Here is a 13,057-nt window from a genome sequence, read left to right on the forward strand (position 1 = left end):
AATTCTTTCCAATGTGCTTCATGCATTCATCACTACTTTTTTTCTTATTTTTTTAATCATTTTATTGGGGGCTCATAGAATTCTTATCACAATATGTTCTTGATCCATTGTGTCAAGAACATATGTACATTTGTTGCCATCATCATCCTCAAAACATTTGCCTTCTATTTGAGCCCTTAATATCTGCTGCTTATTTTCCCCCTCCCTCCCCACTGTCCCCTACCTCATGAACCCTTCACCATTAATAAATTATGATTATTTTGTCATATACTACACTGTCCGATGTCTCCCACCGCCTTCTTCTCAACTGTCCCTCCCCCAGGGAGGAGACTATATGTAGATTCTTGTAATCAGTTCCCCCTATCCACCCCACATTCTCTCCACCCTCCAGGCATCGCCACTCTCACCACTGGTCCTGAATGAGTCATCTGTCCTGGATTCCCTGTGTTTCCAGTTGCTATCTGTACCAATGTACATCCTCTGGTCTAGCCAGATTTGTAAGGTAGAATTGGGATCATGATAGTGGAGGAGAGGAAGTATTTAAGAACTAGAGGAAAGTTATATGTTTCATCGCTGCTACCCTGCACTCTGACTGGTTCATCTCTTCCCCACAACCCTTCACTAAGGGGTGTCCGATTGGCTACCAATGGGGTTTGAGTCTCCACTCTGCACTCACCCACATTTTCAATGATATGATCTTTTGTTCCTTGATGCTTGAAACCTGATCCCTTCGACAGCTCGTAGTCACACAGGCTGGTGTGTTTCTTCCATGTGGGCTTTATTGCTTTTGAGCTAGATGGCCACTTGTTTATCTTAGAACCTTTAAGAACACAGACGCTATATCTTTTGATAGCTGGGCACCATCACTTTTCTTCACTACATTTGCTTACACACACGTTTGTCTTCATTGATCGTATCAGGGAGGTGGGCACCCATTGATATGATTTTTAGTTCTTTCATGTCTGATAACCAGTCCCTTCTGCACCTTGTGGTCAGACAGGCTGTGTGCTTCTTCCATGTTGGCTTTGATGCTTCTCAGCTAGATGGCTGCTTGTTTATCTTCAACGCTTTAAGATCCCAGACGCTTTGATAGCCACGTACCATCAGCCTTCTTCACCACATTTGCTTATGCACACATTTTTCTTCAGCAATCATGTCGGGAATGTATGCATCCTGGAATGCCAATTTAATAGAACAAAGTGTTCTTGCATTGAGTAAGTGGAGGCCTAATTGTTTTATTAGGAGTTCACACAACTCTTATCACAATTCATACATACATCAGTTGTGTAGAGCACATTTGTACATTCATTGCCCTCATCATTCTCAAAACATTTCCTCTCCACTTAAGCCCTTGGCATCAGGTCCTCATTTTGTCCCCTCCATCCCCGCTTCCCCCTCCCTCATGAACCCTGGATAATTTATAAATTATTATTTTGTCATATCTTGCCTTGTCCGACATCTCCCTTCACCCACTTTTCTGTTGTCCACCCCCTAGTAACAAGGTCAAATGCAGATCATTGAAATCGATTCCTCCCTTCCAACCTACTCTCCCTCTACGCTTCTAGTAGTGCCACTCTCACCACTGGTCCTGAAGAGATCATCCACCCTGGATTCCCTATGTTTCTGGTTCCTATCTGCACCAGTGTACATCCTCTGGTCTAGCCAGACTTGCAAGGTAGAAATCAGATCATGATAGTGCAGGAGGATGAAGCATTTAGGAACTAGAGGAAAGTTGTATTTTTCATTGTTGCTACATCACACCTTGACTGGCTTGCCTCCTCCCCTACACCCCTCTGCAAGGGGATTCCGGTGACTGACAAATGGGCTTTGGATTTCCAATCTGCACCCCGCCCCCCCCCACCTCATTCACTATGGTAAGATTTTTTGTTCTGATGATGCCTGATACCTGATCCCTTCAACACCTTGTGATCGCACAGGATGGTGTGGTTCTTCCATGTGGGCTTTGTTGCTTCTGAGCTAAGTGGCTGCTTGTTTGCCTTTAAGACACCAGACGCTATACGTTTTGATATCCGGGCACCATCAGCTTTCTTTGCCACATTTGCTTATGCACCCATTTGTCTTCAGTGATCATATCATGGAGGCAAGCACAAAATGTTATGATTTTTTGTTCTTTGATGCCTGATAACTGATCCCTTTGGCACCTTGTGATCACACAAGCTGGTGTGCGTCTTCCATGTGGGCTTTGTTGCTTCAGAGCTAGATGACCACTTGTTTATCTTCAATCCTTTAAGACCCCAGACGTTATATATTTTGATAGCCGGGCACCATCAGCTTTATTCACCACATTTGCTTATGCACCCGCTTTGTCTTCAGCAGTTGCGTTGAAAAGGTCAGCATCACAGAATGTCAATTTAATAGAAGAAAGTATTCTTGCATTAAGGGAGTACTTGAGTGGAGGCCCAATGTCCTTCTGCTACCTTAATACTAAACGTATAAATATATGCACATAGATCTATTTACCCATCCTCATATATAAATATATTTGCATATATACATGTCTTTATCTAAACCTCTATAAATGCCCTTTGTCTCCTAGCTCTTTCCTCTATTTCCCTTGACTTTCCTTCTGTCCCACTATCATGTTCAGTCCCGACCAGGGTTTCAGCAAATCCTCTTTGTTACATTACCCTTGATCATGCCCTACCAGGCCTCCCAGCCCCTCCTCACCACTGATTTAGATCACTTGTTCCCTTGTCCCTGGGTTTGTTAACACCACTACCTTTTCCCCCACCTCTCCTATGTCCCTCCTGAACTGTCGGTCCTGTTGTTTTATCCTCCAGATTGTTCATCCAGCCTATCTTATTTAGAAAGACCAGCGGAGATAATAACATGCACAAAAACAAGACATAAAAATACCAAGGAACAATATACAACCAACCAACAACAATAAATCAATGACAAAAAAAAACACAAGAAAGAAAAGTTTGTAGTTAGTTCAAGGATTGTGTGTTGGCCTTTAGGAGTGTTTTCCAGTTCAATCAATTGGGGTACCACACCCTAGCCCCAAAGTCCACCTTCATCATTCCCTGAGGACCTCGCCGTTCCATTCCCTTGCTATTCTGTTGCACCCCCTTAGTGTTTTGCCTCGGTGTGGCGGGATCAGATCAGGCGTAGTTCCCACACTGTGTCTCCAGTGTTGTCCCCGGTAGAGCTATGGGTCAGTGAGGGGCGTCATGTCTCATAGTGGGGCTGGCCATGTGGTCCTCTCTGTGGACAGGCTGCTCTAATCGGGATAATCGTCCTCAAGACCTGGTGGGCCAGGATGTGCTCCACTTTCTCCTCCTCCCCCTTCATCATCACCCATGTGCTCCCATCAGATATGTCCCTCTCCTGGAGCTGCAGATTCAATGCCGTCTTTTGAAATAAGTTCTTCTGGTGGGAGGGCCAGGCGTCCTCTTAGTATTTGTCATCACTGCTTTTTAGTGATGTGTAGTACTCCATTGTATGTATATACCACTGTTTTTTAATCCAATCATTTGTTGGTGGAAATTTGGGTTGTTTCCAACTCCTTGCATTCGGATTTGTACCCTTGTGGAACTGCTGTTCAGGTCCTTTGCCCACCTCCTCGGTGGGCAATTAGTTTTTTTCTCTTTGGAAACTAGCAGAGTATTGTAGATTTTAGTAATAAGGCCTTTGTCTGATGTGTCAGGCTAAAGATGTTTTCCCAGTCCGTGGGCTCTCTTATTACTCTCTTGGTGAATTATTTTGATGTACACAGATGTTTTATCTTCAGTGTATCCCACATGTCAATTTGTGACTCATGTGCATTTGTGTCCTTCCCTGTTTCTGCTATCCCATGTATTCCCAGTGCCAAAATTCTCAGATTGGTCCCAGTTCCCTTATTGATGGACCTAATAGTTTGGAGTTTTACCTCAAGGTCTGTGATTTACCTTGAGTTTATTCTTGTGCATGGAGTCAGATAAGGGTCATGCTTCATTTTTCTGCAGGTAGATATCCATTTTTTCCAACACTGCTTGTTAAAGAGGGTACCTGCTTTTGATATTTTGGGGGCTTTATCAAAAGTGAGTTGTCTGTATGCTGATGATTTTATTTCTGGGTTTTCAGTTCTTTTCCAGTAGTCTAAGTATCTGTCATTATACCAATACCTCCCAGTTTTGACCATGATGGCATTATAATATGTGCTAAAGTCAGGTAAAGCAAGCCCTCCCACTGTGTCCTTCTTAGGGAGTCTCTGCTAATTCTGGGCTTCTTCCCTCTCCATATGAATTTGGTAATCAGTTTTTCCATTTCTTTCAAGAAAGATGAGGGTAATTCTCTCAGGATTGCATTAAAGTTATATAGTGCCTAGGAGAGAACTGACATCTTTACTATATTGAGTCTTCTGATCGACAAAAATGGGATATTCTCCCATTTGTTGAATCACTCTTGGTTTCTTGTAATAGTGTTCCATAGTTTTCCTCATATAAATCTTTTGTTCTTTTAGTCTGCTATTTCCCTAGATATTTTAATTTGTGCTTGGCTATTGTGATGGGTACCACCTTTTTGACCTCCTCTTCTGTTATTTTAGCTGATATGTATAGCAGTCCAGTGGACTTCTGTTTGTTGATCTTGTATCCTGCCACTCTGCCCCTTTTGGATCTTTTGGGATTTTCCATTTATAAAATCATGTCATCTACATATAACGATAGTTTTACCTCTTCCTTCCCCAGACGAATACCTTTGATGTCTCTTCTTTGCCTTATGCTGCGAGCTAAAACCTCCAGTACGATGTTAAATAAGAGTGGGGACAAGGGGCATCCTTGTCTGGACCCTTTTTCTGTGGAATTGTGTTCCTCTTTTCTGCATTGACTACCATGTTGGTTGTTGGTTCTTCATATATAGCTTGTATTGTCTTGAGGAATTGTCCTTCCATTCCTATCTCCTGACGTGTCTTAAAAAAGAATTGGTGTTGGATGTTGTCGAATGCTTTTTCCACATCTATCAATATTATCATGTGGTTCTTACAGTTTTTCATGTCAATGTGGCACATGATACTAATGGTCTTTCGTATGTTGAACTATCCCTGGTATGAATCTTGCTTGGTCATGGTGAATTACCATATATACTCGTGTATAAGCTGAATTTTTCAGCACAAAAAATGTGCTGAAAAACTGGGGTTTAACTTATACGAGGTGTAATATCTCACAGGTGATTGTCGTTCCTCCGCTGTTCATTCAAAGCCCCACTGATACTGCAGGGCTTTGAATGTTTGTTACTCACATCTAACCAATCAGAGCCATCCTATGACGTGGAAGGCTCCAATTTGCAGAAGCACCCATAGTGATTCACTTACGCTGGCAGCTGAACTGGTCAGGATGTGTCCGTGGCTGCGCTCCGTCTCTCCCCTCTGGTCTCTGTGTTAGTTCACATCCTGCATTTCCCACCCTAGGCTTATACTCAAGTCATCAGTTTTTCTAGTTTCCCAGGTAAAAACTAGGTACCTAGGCTTATACTCACGTCAGCTTATATTCAAGTATATATGGTATTCGTTTTATATACATTTGTATTCTATTGGCAAGTATTTTGTTAACAATTTTTGCATCTGTGTTCATTAAGAATATTGGTCTGTAGTTCTCAATTCTTGTAGGATTCCTGCCCTGTTTGGGTATCATATTTATACTTGCTTCAAGAGGTTGCCGTCTTTTCTAGGTTCTGGAAGATTTTGTGTAGGATTGGTGTCATTTCTTCCCTAAATGCTTGGTAGAATTGTCCTGTGAAGCCATCTGGTCCAGGGAATTTGGGGTTGGTAATCCCTTGATATCCTTGTCTATTTCTTCTATTGCTATGGGTCTATTGACATTCTTGATGTTCCTCTGGGAAATTCGAGGGAGGGATTGTTTTTCAAAATTTGACCATGTCTTCCAAGTTGTTGAATTCATTGGAATACAGTCCTTCGTAATACTCTTTAATTATCATTTTGAATTCATTAGAGTCTGTTGTAATGTCCCCTCTTTCATCCCTCATTCTTGCTATTGAAATTTGTTCCCGTCTTTCTTTGGTTAGGTTTACCCACGATATGTTGATTCTGTTTATCTTTTCAAAGAACCAACTTTTAGCAGCATTAATTTTTTCCATAGTTTTCTTATTTTCCCTCTCCTAAATCTCAGCCCTGATTTTTATTATTTCTTTTCTTTTGCTATTAGCACGATTGTGCTGTTGACTCAGCCCTAGTTGCTGTAAATTTTGTGCCAGCATATCAGTCATATGGCTTTCTTCCTTTCTCAGGTGTGCATGTATTGCTATGAAACTTCCTCTGATAACTGCCTTTGCTGTGTCCCATAAGTTTTGGTACGTCTTATTCTCATTCTCATTGGTTTCTAGAAATTTCCTAATTTCATCTATGATCTGAGCCAGTACACACTCCTTTTTCAGTAGAGAGTTATTCATCCTCCAATTGTTTGCCTTGTTTTATTCATCTTCCTTTTGCTGATTTCCAGCCTTATGGCACAGTGGTCAGTGAGAGAAGTCTATATGATATCAATGTGCTTAAATTTATGCAGATTTGACTTATGCCCCAGCATGTCGTCTATCTTCGAATATGTGCTATGTGGGCTTGAAAAGAATGTGAAATATTTTGTATTTTCATGAAAAGCTCTGTAAATATATATCAGGTCAAATTGACTAATTGTAGTGTTTAGATCTCTGGCCTCCTTGTTGAGTTTCTTTCCCTGTGATATTTCTTTCTCAGAGAGTGGTGTATTGAAGTCACCTACTATAATTGTTGAGGCTGTGACTTCCTTTTTCATATTTTGAAGCATTTGTTTGACGTATTCAGCAGGTCTGTCATTTGGGGAATATGTTTACAATGCTTAGTGGTTCTTTGCCTACTGTTCCCTTGAGCATTATATAGTGTTCCTCATCTCTTTTTATGGTTTGCACTTTGAGGTCAGTTTTATCCAAGATTACGATTGCAACCCTTGGTTTTTTTTTTAATTGCTGTTTCTTTGGTATGTTTTTCTCCAGCATTTGATTCTCAGCCTAGTTTTGTTTGTAGTCTTGACATGTGTCTCCTGTTGGCAGCAGATTGATTAGTTGTATTTCTAAACTAGTCTAAACTAGTCTGCTAGCCTCAGTCTTTTAATGCCTGAGTTTAGTTCATAGATATTCAGGGGTATTATTTCCATCCGTGGACTCTGTGATGTCATCTTACACCTTTTGTGTTGGGTGTTTTCCCACCTCCCTTTCTTTTTAATGTAGTGTGTGTGTGTGTGTGTGTGTGTGTGTGTGTGTTTCATTCTTGACTTCTTTTCACCCTTAATCCAATGCTATCTTGGGGGCTGTTTTCTCTTTGTTTCCCTCTGGGTGAGGTTGTTCTCTGTGGCAGTCTCTTACTTATGCTTGGTGAGTGCTGTTCTTCTGCCTATACTGGATCGACAAGGATCCAGGCTGGGTTTCTTCTAATGTATTCTTTGAGTTTTTCCTTCTCTAACAAGACAATTACTTCTTCATCTATCTTGATCAGTAATTTGGCTGTGTAGAGTATTCTTGGGTTTGCATTATTTTCCTTCAATTTTTGCAATGTTGCTCAACAACTCTCTCCTCTTCTTCATAGTGTTCTCTGATACCCTGTTTCCCCGAAAATAAGACAGTGTCTTATATTAATTTTTGCTCCCAAAGATGCACTAGGTCTTATTTTCAGGGGATATCTTATTTTTCCATGGAGAAGAATGTGGTACACGTTTATTGTTTATTGTTTTATTAAAAGAGACCTCGTACTACCTGTCTGCTCTGACTGCGCTGCAGCCAATAGTGAGCTGCGTGGTGGTGCCCACCACTATGATCCAGAGTCCAGAGTTACGGTAGCTTCGGGGGTGCTGATTTTTGGGGAGGTCTTATTTTTGGGAGATGCCTTATATTTCAGCCCGAGGCAAAACTGTAAGTAGGTCTTATTTTGGGGGGATGTCTGACTTTTGGGGAAACATGATAGGTCTGAGCATATTCTTATTTGGGAAACTATGTGATTGCTTGTTTTTCCCTAGCTCTTCTCATGATTTTCTCCTTTTCCTCAAAGTTAGATAGTAAGTATGATGTGCCTTGATTTCTTCTTGGGTTTCAATCTGACTGGTGTTCTTTCAGCTTCCTGAATGGTTGCCAGGTTTTCATTCATTAAGCTCGGGAAGTTTTCCTCCAAGAATTTCCTCTCTGTTGCAGTTGACTTCTTTGTGGTGTCTTCCTCTGGTAATCCAATAATTCTAATGTTGTTCCACTTCATAGCATCAGACCTAGCTTTTAGGTTCTCTTCAGCTTCACTAATGATCTTATTAGATTTTTGTTCGCATTTAAAGTCTCCTTGGCTGTCCTCTAGGTCACTGGTGCAATTATCTGCCTCCTCCAGTCGATTCTCGAGGTCTGCGTGTCTGCTACTAGTTTTTGTTATCTCTTCCCTGATCTCTTGTATTTCCCTTTGGTGTATGGACTTAATCTCCTCTTTCATTTCATCTTTTTTCTGTATTGTTTTTCTCATATCCTGTATTACTGCAAGAAGTATTCTGAAAAATTCTTTATGTGGCAGATAAATATCTGCTTCTTCTATGCATGTCGTTTGGTTCAGGACATCTCTGCCATTGAAGTTTGTTTCTCATGTTTTTTTGTTGAGGTCATTGGGCCTGATTGCTGTTTGTTTTAGAGGAGCCAGGTGCCATTTTTCAGGGAGTCAAAGAGCACTGGCTCTCTCTGGGAGACTCATAGGAAAGCTTCTTCGAACTGCTACAGCTAATTTCACTATGGAATTAGCCAACCACTTTATCCTCCTGTGGCTTCACTCTTTCCCTAGTCAACAAGTTGGATGGGCCTCTCCGGAGATGCTGGTTGGGTTGTTGTGGATCCACGAGGATGGTGCTTTACTGGGTGATCTCACAAGAATCCATGATGGTGTGGCCCATGACGGCTTGGGTTGCCACAGGTGGCATGCAAAGGTGCCCGCTGCAACAGGAGTGTCACAGAAATCTGGTTGGTTGCCTGCTTTGGTATAGAGCACCGTGAATGGTGGGCGGAATTTCCCTGATCAGGTAGATCACTGCGTAGGTTAGGCAGAGGTTCCCACTGCTCCGTGGAAAGCTGGTGAGTGTTTGATAAGCTTTCTTAGTCTGTGAGGCACTACAGCAGGCGGGAGGAAGCTCCCTCAGTAACGTGGGCCCACAGAGGATGGATAGGAGCTCCCCAAGGCACACAGGCAGGATTTCCCCCAAAGAAGGGGTGCCGAATTTCTCCAGCCATGTCTTAAGCACTACAGAGGACCGGCAGGTGGGCTTTTCCAGGGAAGAAGTTGGGCAGGATATCCCCTGTTGGAGTGTGGGTGGGCTTTCCCAGCTTCCGGTTATGCTGCAGAGGGAGGAGCTCGCCCAGCAGGGTTGAGTGCAGGCATTAATGCCCTAGGCTAAGGGTAGTGGTCAGGATGTTGGCAGTGCTGTGTGAGAGAAAGGGGAAGAGAAAAAGAGAAGGAAAAAAACAGCCCACTGAGACAGGGGGATAGGGGGGAATAGAGAGAAGAGAGGGAAACTGAAGCATCAATATAAATGAACCTGATCCTTGACCATGGGGCTGGAGGGGTTTAATCCCTGCCCTGAGATGGTGTCAAACTGTCGCTGTGTTGAGATAAAGCCCCTGTGTTGGCTACAAATGATCCTGGCTCCAGCCAAGACAGTGGCCGGGCCAAGGTAAGGTGACCAGATTTTAACATTGGTATAGCGGGACACCATTGATAAAACTCATATCCTGGTGAAATTGCCACATGGCAGCCGAAAACCGTACATACCCTCACTTGTTGTCCATTCTTTCCAAAAATTGGGACTTTTTAAAAACACCATAGACACGAGAAAAAATGTTTAAAAAGCGGTATGTCTGGCCACCTTAGGCTAAGGTCAAACCCTAGCTGGCCTCCATTGTGGTAAGCCAAAAGACCCAGCTCCTTAAAACCTATTGGATCTCTGCCTACTTATCTTTCTGATGCTCCTTCTGCGACCTGGCGGTGTGGAATTTCCCTCTTAGTGACTCTCCTGCACAGATTTCTGTGGAGTTCCTCTGCTATGTGTTACTCAGTCGCCATCTTCCTGGAAGTCTCTATCATCCATTTCTTAACAGATTTTTGTGAGAACTTTTTTTTCTCTCCCACTTAAAATTAATATACTTTTCCCCTCAAGAGCCTGTAATTTACCTTTGTAAATTACAGAAAAATGGCTTCAAAAATTCATGGAAAATTCCTTTACCTTTTAATCCTATTTCCATGAGTTATTTGTGGCTCACTCATACATGTTATTCCAGTTACTATGGCTCCATAAGAAATTATCGCCAACACTTAATGGCCTAAAATAGCAATTAAATATGCTCATAGATTTTATATTTTGTGGGAAGGAACTCAGACATAGCATAACAAACATGTTTCTTCTCTGCCCTATGATGCCAGGGCCTCAGCTACACACCTTACTGGCTAGACCAGAAATGTCTGAAAGCTCGCTTACCATGTGGCTGCCTGATGGGCCAGTTTGGGCTTCTTCACAGTTCAATGTCTAGTGTCCCTCCAGAGTACGTTTCCTAAAGGAGAAACCAGGTAGAATCATACTCCTATAGTCCCTGGGAGCACTGCTGCCATATTCATTAGGTCTGAAGAGTCCCAAGTCCCCCATCCCCAGGTGCACAAAAAGGAAAGTGACCACACACCTCACATTCCTTCACGAAGGGATCTAGGGTCCCTGAGTAAACCGCATGGAGTGCATAGCTGACCTCTGGCTACATCAAGGAGAAGAATCCTACGTAGCTCCATCAATCAAGGCCGATTGCCACAAAATAGAGATCAGACATGCCTCCACCCTCCATCATTCTTTACCCTTTTCTGATAGTAACTGTTTCTTCCACAGCATTCTACTTTTGTGCTGTGTTCTATAATCCATTGCACTGGTCGCACAGAGCTCACAGGCAATACTCACAATTAAGGGAGCTTTTTAGAGAACTTAATGGGTTACTACAAGCCAAGATCAGAAAACACTAAGGATACAGTCATTGGTCCACAGTATCATCTCGCCTCAATCAAGTCTTTCTCTAGTCCTTAGTCTCTGTGTTGCTCTTCAATTCTGTCTCGTGTCTCCTTGCCTCAGCCTCTGACTTTGCCTTGTTCTTTCAGTCTGTCCAGTAATTTCTGTTTCACAGCCTCTGGTTCCTCTTGTCTTTAGACAGAGATCTCATTTGTTCTCCACTGGTAGTTCTTTATCCCTTAAGTTCATGGGATTCCTCTCTGTTCCTGTTCTAAGATAACACATCCCTATGGCCAGGGAAGTGGCAACGAAAATGAACCAGTCCACTCTGTTTTGTGTTAGACATGCCCTATTTGCAAAGTCCCACCTAATCATCAATGGGAATCACAAAGACCTAGACAGAAGAGCCATGCCAAGAGACTTCACACCACGATAGTCCCACAGAGAGGTGCTTCTTGCCTTCTTACCCTTAAATCTACAAGTGAGAGCTGTGTCTTGGGAGATTCGCCTCTAAACCCTGGCAACCAAGTGTGCTTTTTACAGTGCATTTCCTCAACTCCTGTGCAGACAGACCACTGCAGCCAGGTGCAGATTCAGGGCAGCCTCCCAGCATTGCCTGTCTGTCCAGCAGCCCCCACTCTATGTGCCTCATTGGGCCTCAGCCATCCATGTGGCCCTTCTGCTCTGCTGGGTGGCATTTTGTTTTAAGATGATGGCAACGCCTTGACAGTCAAAGCTGCAGAACCCTCTGGAGAAAGGACACCAGTGAGTTGCTTTTCTTGCCCACACCCCATCACTGTGGTGGACTTGCACACATTCCTGTTGAGTCAGGTGTTGGTGATCTGCATTTCTCCTCCACATTCACTTCACTTTAAAAAAAAATTTAGCCCCTGCTATGATTCTAGTGATAGAAGGCGATGTAGGATTTAAGAAAGCTGAATTATCCCTGTCATGTTTAACTCACTGCATAGTTGGAAACTTATAGTTTGAATGTTACATGTTTGCTGTCAGGAATTGAATTTCCTTTCCACTGGGCATCCTGCAGACCCTGCGGTGCTGCATTGTTCCTTGGGCCTTGCTGTGTAGCATGGGGATTGCAGGGCCATCTCTACTCTGCTTATAGGACCTGCAGGACCGCAATGATGAGTTGCAGGCTGCGCTGGAAGGCCTACAGACATGGATGCACAAGACACAGAGTAGCCCATCTAGTTTCCGGCCAGATGGATGCCTGCCCCAGCAGATTGCTCCGAAGGTAGAGGATCTTCTTGGGGAAAGGGTGGAGTCCTTGTTCCAGCAAACTGGGCTATCTCTCAGACCTACCCGTAGTTTGTGTCATGGGCCACTTCCAAGCATCATAGGGTATATTGAGGCACAAACACCTGCCCTAGACACACTGGCACCACCCGGCTGAGTTCCTTGTAGCTGGGAATTTATGGAAGGGGATGGGGGCTTTATCAACTGTAATGAAATGGCAGCAGTTATGTGATCTCACAATGACCTCATCAGAGGCATGTCCATCACTCGTAGATGTTCCAAAGCCACCTCCAGAGTTGTGATTAAGATGAAGGGACTTGGTGGTGAGGTTTCAGCATAGGCTAGAGACAGAGAGAGTGAGGGTATGTGACAGTAAATAAAGGAGCTATATTTCCTTTGCCCAGGTCACAGACCAGTCTCTATACAGATTGTCCTCTGAGCTGTAAGCTGGTTGATGTGAAAACTCTTTTAATAAAAGAGATAAATTATATCTAAAACATATTAATGACTCCCTGATGTTCAGAGAGAGCTTGAGATTTGTCCCCTTGAGTGTCAGAATTCGTCAGAATAGACCTGTGCCAGCGGCGCCTGCGCAGGACACAGGTCAAGCAATGGAAGCAGTTGGGACCTGTGTGCATAGGCATGCATATCTGCTTAAAAGTAGATATCTCTGGCTTCAGGATCCTCTTAGTGCTGAGGTTTATGACAAATTCCACCTACAGTGTAGACTGTGTTTGATTAATCTCAGCTCCTTCAAAAGACAAGAACAAGGAGGTAACACAGCTGCCCTAGAATTTTGTCATAGTCCTGTATAG

At 43.1% G+C, this 13,057-nt stretch overlaps 1 pseudogene; it reads left to right on the plus strand.

The window, feature by feature from the left end:
* Positions 1-12,240, plus strand: part of LOC142435967 (ninein-like protein) — a 135,925-nt pseudogene extending 123,685 nt beyond the window's left edge.
* The last annotated feature ends 817 nt before the right edge of the window (positions 12,241-13,057 follow it).

This window comes from Tenrec ecaudatus, unplaced genomic scaffold, assembly GCF_050624435.1.
Source record: "Tenrec ecaudatus isolate mTenEca1 unplaced genomic scaffold, mTenEca1.hap1 Scaffold_100, whole genome shotgun sequence".
NCBI classification, from domain to species: Eukaryota; Metazoa; Chordata; class Mammalia; order Afrosoricida; family Tenrecidae; genus Tenrec; species Tenrec ecaudatus.